The sequence below is a fragment of the Pristiophorus japonicus genome, chromosome 21, assembly GCF_044704955.1.
Source record: "Pristiophorus japonicus isolate sPriJap1 chromosome 21, sPriJap1.hap1, whole genome shotgun sequence".
Classification (NCBI taxonomy): Eukaryota; Metazoa; Chordata; class Chondrichthyes; family Pristiophoridae; genus Pristiophorus; species Pristiophorus japonicus.
Genome location: NC_091997.1, coordinates 3,478,118 through 3,494,423, shown reverse-complemented (window position 1 = coordinate 3,494,423; position 16,306 = coordinate 3,478,118). Strand labels below are relative to the sequence as shown.

The 16,306-nt window shown below is 46.4% G+C and overlaps 1 long non-coding RNA gene across 1 annotated transcript in view; it reads left to right on the top strand.

Moving 5' to 3' along the window:
- Positions 1-1,588: 1,588 nt before the first annotated feature.
- The window catches only part of LOC139233583 (uncharacterized), an 83,159-nt gene continuing 68,441 nt past the window's right edge, over positions 1,589-16,306 (top strand). Inside the window, exon 1 of the long non-coding RNA XR_011588184.1 lies at positions 1,589-1,657. This is a non-coding gene — a long non-coding RNA (uncharacterized lncRNA). The remainder of the gene's footprint in view (positions 1,658-16,306) is intronic.

Genomic DNA, 16,306 nt, shown 5'->3' with positions numbered 1-16,306 from the left:
TAAACAGAACCAGGCAGATTTCCGGAGACTTCCATGTTAGGAAGCTGTGTGTGCTGTGCTCTGTGAATATATCACAACACCCAAAGACGAGAGAGCAGCGCTAAAATGTGGCGTCGCACACTCATCCTCAGGCGGGAGCTCAGAAGGATACCTTCGCTCTCGAACAGAACCTTCCAAACATGGTGTCGATTTCACACCCGTTCGAGGCTCATCCTGAGGAACGTTTTCCTCAACGGGAGGCTGCCGCCACGCTGGTTGAAGAAACGGGAAGAGAAAAATTGAAAACTGCAACCCACACACACACTTCCTCACTGTTACAACTAATGAAAACATGCAGAAATAAAGAAAGAGAAAAAAAACATACCTTGCTCTCTGGGCGATTCCGTCCGAGATCCACTATGTGCTCACCACTTTTTACAGGCTGTAAGAACGCCTGCTTTGGGAAGGCCGCCGTGGAGACCAATATCGGCGAGGGCGGTATTAGAGGGCAGAGCGTAACCTCTTGGTGCCTCTACCAAAGACCCAACTGGATTTCTCTGGCAGCATGGGCACGCTTACCACCGACGGTAAGACTTTGCCGCCCGTTAGGTGCCTCTCACCGGCAGTGTGTTTATAATTTCACGATGAGATTTTTTCCCCAGACTATTTTTAACTGTTGATCCATGAAAAACATTTTTTTTGGCCCCTATTAATATATGTTGAAACCCGGGGGGGGGGGGGCAATTGATTATCAGCCAATGAGGTGGTAACATCGCCTGAGCGCTAATTTTAGCCCCGGGCGATAATTAGCGCCGGTGATCGAGAAATTAAATTTTACCGCTCTGAGAGGGGATAGCAGTGCTAAATCAAATGTTACACACTTCTCTTAGGGCGATAGTATCGCCAAGCACAGCGCTACCCTTAGTGCTAATCAATTTCAGCTGTGCTCATGTCCAGACTCATCAGACATGCTGGCTTTAACTGGATCTTTAAGGGGAGGGGCTGAGATGTCACACAGCCTCAACTCACTATTCCAGTCTCTGCTGCTGGTGTTGAAGGAGCAATATGGCTGCTCGGACAGAGACTGCACGCCATGCACTTTAACGACGATGCCCTTCAGGCTCTTGTGGGGGCGGTGGAAAGGCGACAGGCCTCCATGTTTCCTGAGACTGGCACGAGGTCAATGCCAGCTGCCTACAGGCACCTGTGGAGGGTGGTAGCACAATATGTGTCTGCCAGGCACGTGGTGACCAGGACAGTGATGCAATGTCGCAAGAAGTTCAATGATTTCACTCGGGTGGTTATGGTGAGTACATTCTTCCACAACCTCCGCGTGTCATAATGTCAGGACAATTATTTGTAGACACTCTAAAAAGTGCCATATACCAGCACTCACACGCAAAATGTGTCCACCTACTAAAGGTCACATCCACATCTCAGCACTTGTATACATTAACAGCTATTCAACTATGGTATACACATGTGACAACCGCATAGCTGCACAATCACCTAAAGGCTTCTTTTTCTTTTGCAAGCCAAACTGGCGCATAATAGACGGGAGCAAGAAAGGACAGGAGGCCCCTCACTGACCTGGGACAAAGAGTCCAGGAGATCATCGGCCCACAAGTAGTAGGAGCTGCAGCACGTGGCCACATCAACCCTCATGGGGACAGTACTGGTATGTTTCTCGCCTCTCCCTCTTCCCTCATGTCACTTGCCCTGCAAACCACAAGCCTTTCCCATTTTGCACTAAAGTGTAGTGTCTCCATTCCTTGCTCCCTTGACTGCCACTGACAGCGAAGTGGTCCTCCTGACATGAGGCTTGAGGTCTTAGTGCAGCCGGTGGCACAACTCTGTGACCACCTCCTTGCTGAAACGTCGCCTTCTAAGACACTGCTCGTCGAACAGGAGAATGTACAAGAGTGCTCCCGGAAAACCCTGGGAGAGCAAGCCATCCTGTTGCGACGTCTGCTGGCCCTCCCCCTGCCTCTGGACCCAATTGGCATGATATGTCTCTGGAGCCGCCGCCTTAAAAGTAGATGGCGAATGCCAAGGTGCGTTGCCAGGATAGCCCCCATGACCAAGTGAAAGCAGCAGGTCCAAAACGCTCATGGACAAACTGCAACACCAGAAACAAAGCAACTGTGTTCACAATCTGAAAGCATTCAAAACGATCTCTGGGAAGAAAGCAATCAATCTGACCTCCCAATGACCCGGTTGCACATTGCCTTATATATCGCCGCAGTAGCGACAATTCCGTTTGTGAGCGCTTGGCTTTGCTGACGTGATTAGCAGCAAGCGGTAAATACAGCGAAAACAATCAATATTGCGATCGGGGCATTAGCAATGTGTTGCACACTCATTGGCGTCATGGCCTTCAGTGGCGCAGCATTTCCTGCCGCTAAGTTTTTGAGCCGCCACTGAAACGTCGTTCAATTTGGTTAGCGACGCTAATACCGCTGCACCTGGGCTATAAGCCTTTAACGCCCCAATAGCGCCCTTCGCCAGTGCTAACGGGTGGCGCTAATCTATTCAATTTCTCGCCCCAGGAAACCCATTACATATCTGCAGGAGGGGGTGGGTAGGAGGTGTCTAGTCATGATGCTGTCAGCAGCATTGAGTGTGGGGGCAGGCTTGATGGACCAGATGGTCTTTCCCTGCCCATCATTTTCGTATGTTCGTAAATGGATCTATGCTTTAGGTCATTAACAAAAGGGCTGGGAAACCAGGGAGGCGGGCACAGTTAATAATAATTGATGGGGGGATAAAAGAAAAGAAAAGGCTATTGTATACGATGAAGTCAACCTAAGCCTTCGGTTCCTTCCAGCTGCATTAGTGTGTTTTGATGTTGCTGTCCTTGATAGATTGCTTTGCACTTGTTTTGGAGAAAATAATCCTGATTATGGAAGAAACCTGAGACTGTCGGCTTCAGATTTACCCAAACAGCTGCTCAGTGCAAAGCCCCGGCATAACATAACAGATCAGGAAGGATCGACTGGAGATCAGTGGAAAAACAACCTTGTTTTAGTGAATGGAAATTGCCACCTCTCAGGTACAAATTCCACCCACATCTACAATCTGGACAGAAGTGGCACCAGGAGTCTCTCTCTACAGTTGGCATGCTTTTTCTTTTCTTTAAATGTAATTCATTTTACTATTTCTTTAACAAATATCACTGAATAGCCAAATTAATGAGCTTAGAAAATTAAAGAAATGAAGACTGTCATCATAGGCAGCCCCTTGGAATCGAGGAAGACTTGCTTCCACTCTTAAAATGAGTCCTGAGGTGGCTGAACAATCCAATACGAGAACCACAGTCCCTGTCACAAGTGGGACAGATAGTGGTTGAGGGAGAAGGTGGGTGGGACTGGTTTGCCGCACGCTCTTTCCGCTGCCTGCGCTTGGTCTTTGCGTACTCTCGGCGCCGAGACTCGTTTTTATAAATACAAGTTGTTGTTGTTGGCTCAGTTGCCATGAGTTGGAATCCAGTCAGTGACTCACGACGAGGGCTGGCATGACTTGGAGCAGCAGCTACAAGGACAGGGCAGTGAAATTGGATTAAAGCTCAGAGCAGCCCAACTGCTGAGGCCTGTTTGACAGGTGCTACTTGCCATTTTTATGGTGTTGAGCAATGTCTCAGGTATATGACTCATGTCCTAGTGTTCCAGGATCTTCCCAATGACGACAGCTCTGCAAATTATGTGTTGCTAAATTAGTTGTCAGCAAGGAAGACTTGCTTCCACTCTTAGCATGAGTTCTTAGGTGGCTGTACAGTCCAATACGAGGACTGTAATGCATTTGCTTCAGGGGTTCTTTGCTTAAGAATTCATAGCTATTGAGATCTAGTTGGTTTATTAGCAAAGGTTTAACAATCACACTGCACATTACCAGTTCATCCACCAGCCTCGTCGTGGACACCCTGAACCCAACTGGCTGGGGTTTTATTGAGTCTTGTGACCATCGCGTGACTGGCTAAGCCACTCCCAACTCAACAGCTCCACCAGCCTGTGAGCCGAATGGGCCGTTCCTATACTGTAGACTCGATGTAATTCTATCTACTAAATGGTGACATCGGGCACAGTCCCACGTCACTAAAACAACTTCAAGCGCCCCCCTGAAATCAGGGCACTACTATTCAAATTAACAGAAGGCCCATCCAAACTGCTAATCAGGGACACGCACATTTTTAAAGAGCATCTATGAAATTTTGATGAATTATACATTCAATAATTGTTCATCTTTCACATCAGTTTGAGCATGTAACTTAGAGACACTTTCTTAAAAACCAGTACCTGACAAGGTATCAATTGGCAATCGGTTTGTCGCAGATTGCTCCAGAGTACTGAAGATGCAGTATATATATCAGATGCTGAAGTATTACTGCTGATAACTGCCCGGATTTTAACCCAGCCTGCCCAACATGGGTGGGTTATTAAACATGGCAGCTGAAGGGGGGCTTGCGCTATGTTCCCGATGCATTCCCGCCAGCCGCAATTTTTACTCACCGAAAAAACAGGCAAAGAAGGGCCACCTGTCCCAGGCAGGCAGGGGACTTTACTTTCAAAAGTCGCAGCCCAATGATGCCATTGGTGTCATGACGCAATTGTAACTCAGAAAATTGGGAGGTCAGATGGGGCCAAACCCAATACCCAGACCTGGCCGGATTTAGCAGAGTGGCCAGAAGAGGCCAAGGTAACTATTTTCATTTAACTTTTCTGAGGATTCATTGTGGGCCCTGTTAAGTCCTGACTCTAATGTACTGACTCACACGAGGCACAGGCTGAAGTCAAGGTCACTCAGGACCTGCACCTTTAATTCCAGCTCTCCAGTGCTGCACTTGCCTGAGACCTCTCTTTATATACCTCAGTGGGACAGGTAGGGAGTGTCTCCTGCAAGTGCACCCCTGGTGGTGAGGTATGCTTATTGTTACAGGTCATATCCAGTTACAGTCATGTATAGCATGGTAAGATACAGTTATATACAGTAACGTGACATACATGACATCACCCTCCCCCAAGGTCTTATTGCCTTTATAGATTCAGTCTCTCAGGTGGTCTGCGCTCTCGCATGGAGCGTCTTAGTTGTGGTTCAGTTGTTTGCCTTGGTGCCTGTTTTTCATTCGGTGTGATTACTGGTATCTCGCCTGGGCTGTCTGTTTCGTTCGGTGTGATTGCTGGTATCTCACCTGGGCTGTCTGTTGAGACTGTCCTTTCCTCAGGTTGTTCCACCTGTCTGTCCACCAGGTGTAGTGTGAGTTCCACATTGTAGTCTGTCTCTGGTTCTTTAGTGTTATCAGTGAATCTACTTTTTACTTGGTCTACATGCCTCCGGCAGGTTTGGCCATTGTCCATTTGTACAACCAGTAGCCTGTTTCCCTCTTTGTCTGTTACTGTTCCTGCAAGCCATTTGGGACCCCGGCCATAGTTTAGCACAAACACTTTGTCCCTTATCTCATTCCACCTCCCCCTGGAAACAGACACTTGGATTTCTTAACTCTTAGGCCTACCCGATCCAATCGACTTAGTACTTCCTCAAGATTGCGGAGATGAGAGTCGGTGTCCCTGCCCATGATGAGTATGTCACCTTGAAACACAACCGTCCCCGGGATGGACTTGAGCAGTCTCTCCATGTTGCGCTGGAATATAGCAGCTGCCAACCTGATGCCGAATGGGCATCGATTGTACACAAAAAGGCCTCGATGTGTGTTGATGGTGGTGAGTAGCTTAGACTCTTCGGTCAGTTCTTGCGTCATATACGCAGATGTGAGGTCAAGTTTCGAGAAAAGTTTTCCTCCAGCTAACGTGGCAAATAGGTCCTCCGCTCTGGGCAGCAGGTATTGGTCCTGTAGGGAGACTCTGTTTATGGTCGACTTGTAATCCCCACAGATTCGCACGGATCCATCAGGCTTCATGACGGGGATGATGGGGCTTGCCCAGTCGCTGAATTCCACGGGAGAAATTATGCCTTCCCGCAGAATCCGGTCCAGTTCGTTTTCAATCTTTTCCCTCATCACATAAGGCACAGCTCTAGCCTTGTGATGGACCGGTCTGGCATTCTGTGTGATGTAGATTCTAACTTTAGCCCCTTTGAAGGTGCCCACACCTGGCTGAAAGAGATGTTCAAAACGGCTTAGAACTGTTGAGCAGGAGGTCCGTTCCTCTGTCGACATGGCGTGAACATCATCCCATTTCCAATTAAGTTCTGCTAGCCAGCTTCTCCCCAACAGTGCTGGGAGATCTCTGGGGACAATCCACAGGGAAAGTCGGTGCACCATCCCTTTGTGTGTGACTGAGAGCATGGCGCTGCCAAGGACTGGGACGATTTCTTTAGTATAGGTCCTTAGTTTGGTGTCGATCTTTATGAGTTTTGGTCTGTTGCTTTTGTGCGGCCACAGCTGTTCAAATTGTTGAAAGCTCATGAGGGATTGACTGGCCCCCGTGTCCAGTTCCATGTTGACGGGTATCCCGTTGAGTAGAACCCTCATCATAATTGGAGGCGTATTGGTGTAAGAACAGTGGACATTGATCATGTTGACCCACTGTACCTCGGCGTCCCGTGCACTGTTCCAACTGTCTTCTGGTCCGCTTTCCGACCCTTCCGATTCGTATACCAGCCGAGCTGCTGTTTTTCTGCACATGCGAGCCAGATGCCCTGTGTAGTTGCAGTTCCTGCAAATGGCATGCTGAAATCGACATACCCTGGTTGAGTGCCTTCCCCCACATCTCCAACACAGACCGTTTCCATTGTTTCCGAAGGATGAGCTGCGTCTGTCTGATCTCCCTTGAGCTTCTCTCAATCTGTTGTTGATTGATTGCATTGTGGGTTGATGAGGTGTGATCGGCCGTTCATGTGGCCCTTGATTTTGATGACTTCTGGCACCACTGTCTGCTGTTGAAGGCCTGCTCTCCTGCCTTTGTCTGTGTGTGGGGGTAGCGGTTTGTTTCACAATGTGAACCCCTTGTTCCGATGCCTCGTTGGTTGTCGTACCCGAAGTATAGATCAGCCTCGTTGCTTCTTCGCCTGCCAAGAACGTCTGTGCGACCAGTGCTGCTGCCTCTAGAGTCAAGTTCTTAGTCTCTATAAGCTTTTGGAATATGCCTGCGCAGCCTATTCCTTCAATAAAAAAGTATCTGAGTACTTCTCTCCTTAGTTCATCGGAGGAATCACATGAACTAGCCAGCCTCCGAAGTTCCACCACGAAGTCGGGTATGCTCTGGCCCACATAGTGTCTGTAGTTGTAGAACCTGTGTCTGGCCATGTGTAGGCTGCTCGCTGGCTTCAGGTGGTCTCTCACCAGTGTGCTCAACTCCTCAAATGACTTGCTTGCTGGTTTCTCGGGTGCCAGCAGGTCTTTAATTAAAGCGTATGTTTTCGAGCCACAGCTCGTCAAGAGATGGGCTCTTCTCTTGTCTGCCTTATCGTCACCCAGCCAGTCTTTGGTCACAAAGCTTTGCTGGAGCCTGTCTATAACGTCATCCCAATTGTCTCCAGCATTGTATTTCTCATCTGAGCTGTTGGTAGCCATTCTGTGGATTCTGTGATCCCGTAACTCGTCGCCACTGTTAAGTGCTGACTCTAATGTACTGACCTACACGAGACACATGCTGAAGTCTAGGTCGCTCAGGACCTGCAGCTTTAATTCCAGCTCTCCAGTGCTGCACTTGCCTGAGACCTCCCTTTATATACCTCAGTGGGACAGGTTTGGAGTGTCTCCTGCAATTGCACCCCTGGTGGTGAGGTATGCTTATTGTTACAGGTCATATCCAGTTACAGTCATGTATAGCATGGTAAGATACAGTTATATACAGTAACGTGAGATACATGACAGGCCCAAAGGGGGAAGAGTGCTCCTGGGTCCTGGCCTTGCTCCTCCCTCCCTGTACTTTCAAATTCCCTCCAGCATTAACTTTAGATCAGAGACAGCACCCTCTCACCCTTGGCAGTGTCGGGCTTTCACCCGAATCCCACTCCCGCCCACCAACCCTGACATCACTCCTGCCGGTTCCAGGCAGAAGACAGCACTACTAACTACTATTAAGGCCCTGGAGTTAAAATGGCCTGGGCCTTACATTCAAACTCTCCACATGGAGTTCCAGGCTGCCTCGCCCCGAGTTAAAAGCAGGGCTAATGTTTTAAATCTTTATGGCCCTGAAATTCCAGTGGGAGGCTTCCTTCGGACGAACGCCTCCGACCCGAAATTTCTCTGCGAATGTTCCTGGTGGTCCCGGAGGTGCCTTGGATCCCGATGGGAGACCTTTCCCCGCGTTTCGCAGCGCGTCCACGTCTTCGAGATACGGACGGAGAAGCTGGAGTCACGTGGGCCTGGACAACCAATCACGGTACAGTATTCTAATTGATGATAATGGGAACTCCGATTTTACGAGTTCCAATTACTATCAATGAGAATAACCCCCTAAAACACCCAATCACAATATAATAAATAAAAACACCACACATATTTAAAATTAATTGAAATTAAATTTAATTCATATTTTAGAAAAAATATATATCTTTTGGATTTTTTTTTAATGTGTTTTAAGAGGGTTTTAAATAAACTAAACTTACCTCAGTGGACAGGGTTTTTACTATAAAAATGTGTATTTAAATTTTACTTTTATATGTTTTAAAACTCTTATGCTGGTAAAAGTAAGCTATGCACCTGCTTTTACCAGGCGTAAAAAAGTTTGAAGGACATTCGCTGGGCAAGGGATGGGCAAATAGCCCAATAAGAACATAAGAAATAGGAACAGGAGTAGGCCATACGGCCCCTCGAGCCTGCTCCGCCATTCAATAAGATCATGGCTGATCTGATCATGGACTCAGCTCCACTTCCCCGCCCGCTCCCCATAACCCCTTATCCCCTTATCGTTTAAGAAACTGTCTATTTCCGTCTTAAATTTATTTAATGTCCCAGCTTCCACAGTTGCAATAAAAGCCAAGATTCCATTGGCCTTCCTGATCACTTGCTGTACCTGCATACTATCCTTTTGTGTTTCATGCACAAGTACCCCCAGGTCCGGCTGTACTGCGGCATTTTGCAATCTTTCTCCATTTAAATAATAACTTGCTCTTTGATCAATCTCTCCCACGCGGATGTCCTTCTCCTGGGGATGTGGAGGATCTGTCAAGAGATATCTTGACAGATCAGAAAAGCCGTTTTTTGGCGCATGCGCGTTGCATATTCCGTACGGACCCGGCGAGGCTGGAATTTCAGGGCCAATGTAATGGTTCCTTCTCATTCAGTCTTGGATTATCACGAGCTCTCCAATAATTGAGTGCTTTTATGAAGTTTTAAAAGTGCACATCATGAACATGATTGACTGGAATCTTTTGGAGCAATTGCATCTAGTGCTGCGATTATGAATTCTTTCCCTACCACTCTCTGGCTTTCCTTTTGTTATTAAAGTCAAAGCCAATCTTGAGCGTCTTCGAGTGGCTGGCTAAAATCGAGATGGGTTGAGGCCTGCAACCAATTTGCCTGTAAATAATACATGGCTGGGGAGGATCTCCACTGTACAGGAGAAAAAATGCAAAATGTAGGATTGTGCAGTATGCCTACTGATTTAATCAAAAGCTGAATTTCATTTACAAACATAGTACAGCTCAGGGCAGCTAAGAGAACTTCAGTAAAACATTTGCATTGGCTGGGCTATGCATGCAAATAACAAAGCAGAAAAGTATTCCTTAATTGGCATTGTGAATGGTAGATATAAGAACATAAGAAAAAGGAACAGGAGCAGGCCATACGGCCCCTCGAGCCTGCTCCGCCATTCAATAAGATCATGGGTGATCTGGTCATGGATTCCGCTCCTCTGCCCGTTTCCCATAACCCCTTATCCCCTTATCGTTTAAGAAACTGTCTATTTCTGTCTTAAATTTATTCAATGTCCCAGCTTCCACAGCTCTCTGAGGCAGCGAATTTCACAGATATACAACCCTCTGAGAGAAGAAATTTCTCATCTCACTTTTAAATGGGCAACCCCTTATTCTAAGACCATGCCCCCTAGTCCTAGTCTCCCCCATCAGTGGAAACATCCTCTCTGCATCCATCTTGTCATGTCCCCTCATAATCTTATATGTTTCGATAAGATCACCTCTCATTCTTCTGAACTCCAATGAGTAGAGACCCAACCTACTCAACCTTTCCTCATAAGTCAACCCCTCATCTCCGGAATTAACCTAGTGAACCTTCTCTGAACTGCCTCCAAAGCAAGTATATCCTTTCGTAAATATGGAAACCAAAACTGCACGCAGTATTCCAGGTGTGGCCTCACCAATACCCTGTATAGATGGAGCAAAACTTCCCTGCTTTTATACTCCATTCCCTTTGCAATAAAAGCCAAGATTCCATTGGCCTTCCTGATCACTTGCTGTACCTGCATACTACCCTTTTGTGTTTCATGCACAAGTACCCCCAGGTCCCGCTGTACTGCAGCACTTTGCAATATTTCTCCATTTAAATAATAACTTGCTCTTTAATACAGAGGCAATTTTAACCCTACTTGCTCAGCAAAAACCTGGCGGGTGCAGTTAAAATCGCCCTGGCTCTTACCTGTCTGAAAGCCACCATGATCGCAACATCTGCAATTTTAATCTCCTGAGCAAGTAGCAAGGACGCCCACCCAGAGCTAACTGGGTCTTTCTTTACATATGCATGTTGCGGCCCGATGACATCATTGAGACCCGACTGTAATTTTAACTCAGGCCTGAGCGGGGAATCCACTTGGGGTTAAAATCGGGGCCATTGTAATTCAATGGTAGCTCAGCCAAGGCAGTAATTGAGCTGCTACAATTGGCCCCACTGCTCTGCGTCAGAAAGGGGAAAATCAGCTGGGGTTCTTGCTCCTTACTGTTATACAGAGCCTACTGTTGGAAGGTCCATGTGTGTGTAGATCAGGTGGACAAAATCAGGCTTGGCTGTGATACCCCACACAGCTGAATAGCCAACAGTCCCTCACACATGAAGAATCACTACCTCCAAGCTCTGGAATTCCCTCCCTAAGCCTCTCTCCCGCTTTACCTCTCCTTTTAAGACGCTCCTTAAGACCTACATATTTGACCAAGTTTTTGGTCACCTGCCATAATATCTTTGATGTAAATTATTTTTGTTTTTAACGCTCCTGGGATGTTTTACTACATTAAAGGTGCTATATAAATTCAAGTTGTTGGTAAGGTACTGTCGGGCTGCGAGTGTCACCAGAATTGTGGCCCAAGAAGAGACAACATCTTCAGGAAAGAATGTACAAAAATGAGGTGCAGTAGGGTCACGGATGATTGGTGCCTTTCTCTTTCCAAGGAGTATTTATTTATTCAAGAAATGAGCGGCTGCTCCGGTAAACTGCAAACCCAACTGCTGCCACTTCTCTTCAGATCAGACACATTACGAAGTCTGTCACTGTACCAGGCACCGCTTTCGGAATGGGGTTCAGGAGACAGATGGCTCGGACCTCACAGCTGTGTTTTGTTCAGTCCAGTCGCAATCAACTTGGCTGCTCTCCAAGGTAACACAACGCGACATTAAATGTGCATCTTTTAAAAAAAATCGGCACATTGTTAAAGAAAGACTCCCATTTATATAGCGCCTTTCACGACCTCAGGGCATCCCAAAGCACTTTACAACCAATTATATACTTTTGAAATTTCATTCTTTCATAGGCAGTCCCTCGAGATCGAGGAAGACTTGCTTCCACTGCTAAAGTGAGTTCTTTGGTGGCTGAACAGTCCAACACGAGAGAACATAAGAACATAAGAATTAGGAACAGGAGTAGGCCATCTAGCCCCTCGAGCCTGCTCCGCCATTCAACAAGATCACGGCAGATCTGGCCGTGGACTCAGCTCCACTTACCCGCCCGCTCCCCGTAACCCTTAATTCCCTTATTGGTTAAAAATCGATCTATCTGTGACTTGAATACATTCAATGAGCTAGCCTCAACTGCTTCCTTGGGCAGAGAATTCCACAGATTCACAACCCTCTGGGAGAAGAAATTCCTTCTCAACTCGGTTTTAAATTGGCTCCCCCGTATTTTGAGGCTGTGCCCCCTAGTTCTAGTCTCCCCGACCAGTGGAAACAACCTCTCTGCCTCTATCTTGTCTATCCCTTTCATGATTTTAAATGTTTCTATAAGATCACCCCTCATCCTTCTGAACTCCAACGAGTAAAGACACAGTCTACTCAACCTATCATCATAAGGTAACCCCCTCATCTCCGGAATCAGCCTAATGAATCGTCTCTGTACCCCCTCCAAAGCTAGTATATCCTTCCTTAAGTAAGGTGACCAAAACTGCATGCAGTACTCCAGGTGCGGCCTCACCAATACCCTATACAGTTGCAGAAGGACCTCCCTGCTTTTGTACTCCATCCCTCTCGCAATGAAGGCCAACATTCCATTCGCCTTCCTGATTACCTGCTGCACCTGCAAACTAACTTTTTGGGATTCATGCACAAGGACCCCCAGGTCCCTCTGCACCGCAGCATGTTGTAATTTCTCCCCATTCAAATAATATTCCCTTTTACTGTTTTTTTCCCAAGGTGGATGACCTCACACTTTCCGACATTGTATTCCATCTGCCAAACCTTAGCCCGTTCGCTTAACCTATCTAAATCTCTTTGTAGCCTCTCTGTGTCCTCTACACAACCCGCTTTCCCACTAATCTTTGAGTCATCTGCAAATTTTGTTACACTACACTCTGTCCCCTCTTCCAGGTCATCTATGTATATTGTAAACAGTTGTGGTCCCAGCACTAATCCCTGTGGCACACCGCTAACCATCGATTTCCAACCCGAAAAGGACCCATTTATCCCGACTCTCTGCTTTCTGTTAGCTAGCCAATTCTCTATCCATGCTAATACATTTCCTCTGACTCCGCGTACCTTTATCTTCTGCAGTAACCTTTTGTGTGGCACCTTATCGAATGCCTTTTGGAAATCTAAATACACCACATCCATCGGTACACCTCTATCCACCATGCTCGTTATATCCTCCCAAAAAAAGTTGTTTAGGGAGTCTCGTGTCTAGCATGCAAACTAAGTGGCCTGGGCGAGGACACTGATGTTGGTGCATCTGTACTCCCAGGGGATTTGCAGGATCTTGTGGAGACATTGTTGGTGATATATCTCCAGCGACTTGATGTGTCTTCTGTAAGTCGTCCATGTCTCTGATCCATATAGGAGGGCGGGAATTACTACAGCCCTGTAGACCATGAGCTTGATGGTTTGAGGGCTTGGTCTTCGAACACTCTTTTCCACATTTTGAAATTTTGAAATGTAGTCACTGTTGTAATGTAGGAAATGCGGCAGGCAATTTGAGCGCAGCAATGTCCCGCAAACAGCAATGTGATAATGACCGGATAATGTGATATAGGTTAACAGATAAATATTGGCCAGGACTCCCTTACCCTTCTTCGAAATAGTGCCACAGTATCTTTTACATCCGGGGCAGATGGGGCCTCAGTTTAATGTCTTCTCCGAAAGGCGGCACCTCCAGCAGTGCAGCACTCCCTCAGTACTACATTGGAGTGTCAGCCTGGATCATATGCTCAAGTCTCTGGAGTGGGACTTGAACCCAGAACTTTCTGACTCAAAGGCACAAATGCTACCAGTGAGCCACGGCTGACAAATACAAACCACTTTAGCAATAAATTATTTGAATATTTTTCCATTGGCACATCAAATATCACGCACCTTCACTAATGATGTGAGGGGACACTTGGTTATTTTCGTATAACGGAGAACAAACGTCCTTAGCTGGCAATAATAACGACACGTGTTGCGTGAATTTGATCTTGGTGGTCATCATGAAATTGTACTTGGATGCCAAAAAGCATGCCATAGATTTCCTCCAATGCATCCAACAATTTAGTGATGGTTGTCTTCAAGATGTGTGTGCAGCACACAATTGCACTCAAAGCAAGATACTGTGCAATATGCAAAGTGTGTGGGTGGTAGTTTTCAGGATGCTGCTGTGACCTTAATGTGTGACTCGTTGCAGATACAACCTGTACCAAACAAACAAATTAAAATAATATTGACGAAAAGGATGAGTTGGAGCAGTGAGGCAGGTTGGAAAGATTTCTGTGCTGTAAGAGGGAGAGGAAAGTAATGTTCTGCAAACAGAAGTCATGAAGGTCTAGTGAAAATAGATTATGCTTTTTTGTGAAATCTATTACTGTTAATTACATCAGTAAAGTATTCCTTTCAAAAAAGAATTTTAGCACAGAGTTGCATGTGAGCCAGTGATTCTCGGAACTTGCTCTTTTTCACCTTGCTTTTAAGTCAAGCCGCGAGCTTGTGCTTCCCATGCACTTGCTTTCCCCCTTAATCAATGTATTTGCAGAAATCCATGAGATTTCAATCATTTGCTGACTCATTCTTTGATACTGCATACTTTATCTTTTGAAGATCCTTGTCCTGAATCTATCGTAATCTACACTACTAATGCCTAATGTGGTGCTCTGTCTACCGTACCTTTAAGAACATAAGAACATAAGAAATAGGAACAGGAGTAGGCCACTTGGCCCTTCGAGCCTCCTCTGTTATTTAATAAGATCATGGCTGATCTGATCATGGACTCAGCTCCGCTTCCCCGCCCGCTCCCCATAACCCTTTACTCCCTTATCACTCAAAAATCTGTCTATCTCCGCCTTAAATATATTCAATGACCCAGCCTCCACAGTTCTCTGGGGCACAGAATTCCACAGATTTACAACCCTCTGAGAAGAAATTCCTCCTCATCTGAGTTTTAAATGGGTGGTCCCTTATTCTGAGACTATTCCCCTAGTTTTAGTTTCCCCTATGAGTGGAAATATTCTCTCTGCATCCACCTTGTCGAGACCCCTCATTATCTTATATGTTTTGATAAGATCACCTCTCATTCTTCTGAACTCTAATGTGTATAGGCCCAACCGACTCAAGCTATCTTCATAAGTCAACCCCCTCATCCCCGGAATCAACCTAGTGAACCTCTGAACAGTCTCCAATGCAAGTATGTCCTTCCTTAAATACAGAGACCAAAACTGTACGCAGTATTCTAGGTGTGGCCTCACCAATACCCTGTACAGTTGTAGCAGCACTTCCCTGCTTTTATACTCTATCCCCCTTGCAATAAAGGCCAACATTCCATTTGCCTTCCTGATTATTTGTTGTACCTGTGATGGGATTGAAGGCCGATAAATCCCCAGGGCCTGATGGCCTGCATCCTAGAGTACTTAAGGAGGTGGCCTTGGAAATAGCGGATGCATTGACAGTCATTTTCCAACATTCCATTGACTCTGGATCAGTTCCTATGGAGTGGAGGGTAGCCAATGTAACCCCACTTTTTAAAAAAGGAGGGAGAGAGAAAACAGGGAATTATAGACCGGTCAGCCTGACCTCAGTAGTGGGTAAAATGATGGAATCAATTATTAAGGATGTCATAGCAGTGCATCTGGAAAATGGTGACATGATAGGTCGAAGTCAGCATGGATTTGTGAAAGGGAAATCATGCTTGACAAATCTTCTGGAATTTTTTGAGGATGTTTCCAGTAAAGTGGACAAAGGAGAACCAGTTGATGTGGTATATTTGGACTTTCAGAAGGCTTTCGACAAGGTCCCACACAAGAGATTAATGTGCAAAGTTAAAGCACATGGGATTGGGGGTAGTGTGCTGACGTGGATTGAGAACTGGTTGTCAGACAGGAAGCAAAGAGTAGGAGTAAACGGGTACTTTTCAGAATGGCAGGCAGTGACTAGTGGAGTGCCGCAAGGTTCTGTGCTGGGGCCCCAGCTGTTTACATTGTACATTAATGATTTAGACGAGGGGATTAAATGCAGTATCTCCAAATTTGCGGATGATACTAAGTTGGGTGGCAGTGTGAGCTGCGAGGAGGATGCTATTAGGCTGCAGAGTGACTTGGATAGGTTAGGTGAGTGGGCAAATGCATGGCAGATGAAGTATAATGTGGATAAATGTGAGGTTATCCACTTTGGTGGTAAAAACAGAGAGACAGACTATTATCTGAATGGTGACAGATTAGGAAAAGGGAAGGTGCAACGAGACCTGGGTGTCATGGTACATCAGTCATTGAAGGTTGGCATGCAGGTACAGCAGGCGGTTAAGAAAGCAAATGGCATGTTGGCCTTCATAGCGAGGGGATTTGAATACAGGGGCAGGGAGGTGTTGCTACAGTTGTACAGGGCCTTGGTGAGGCCACACCTGGAGTATTGTGTACAGTTTTGGTCTCCTAACTTGAGGAAGGACATTCTTGCTATTGAGGGAGTGCAGCGAAGGTTCACCAGACTGATTCCCGGGATGGCGGGACTGACCTATCAAGAAAGATTGGATCAATTGGG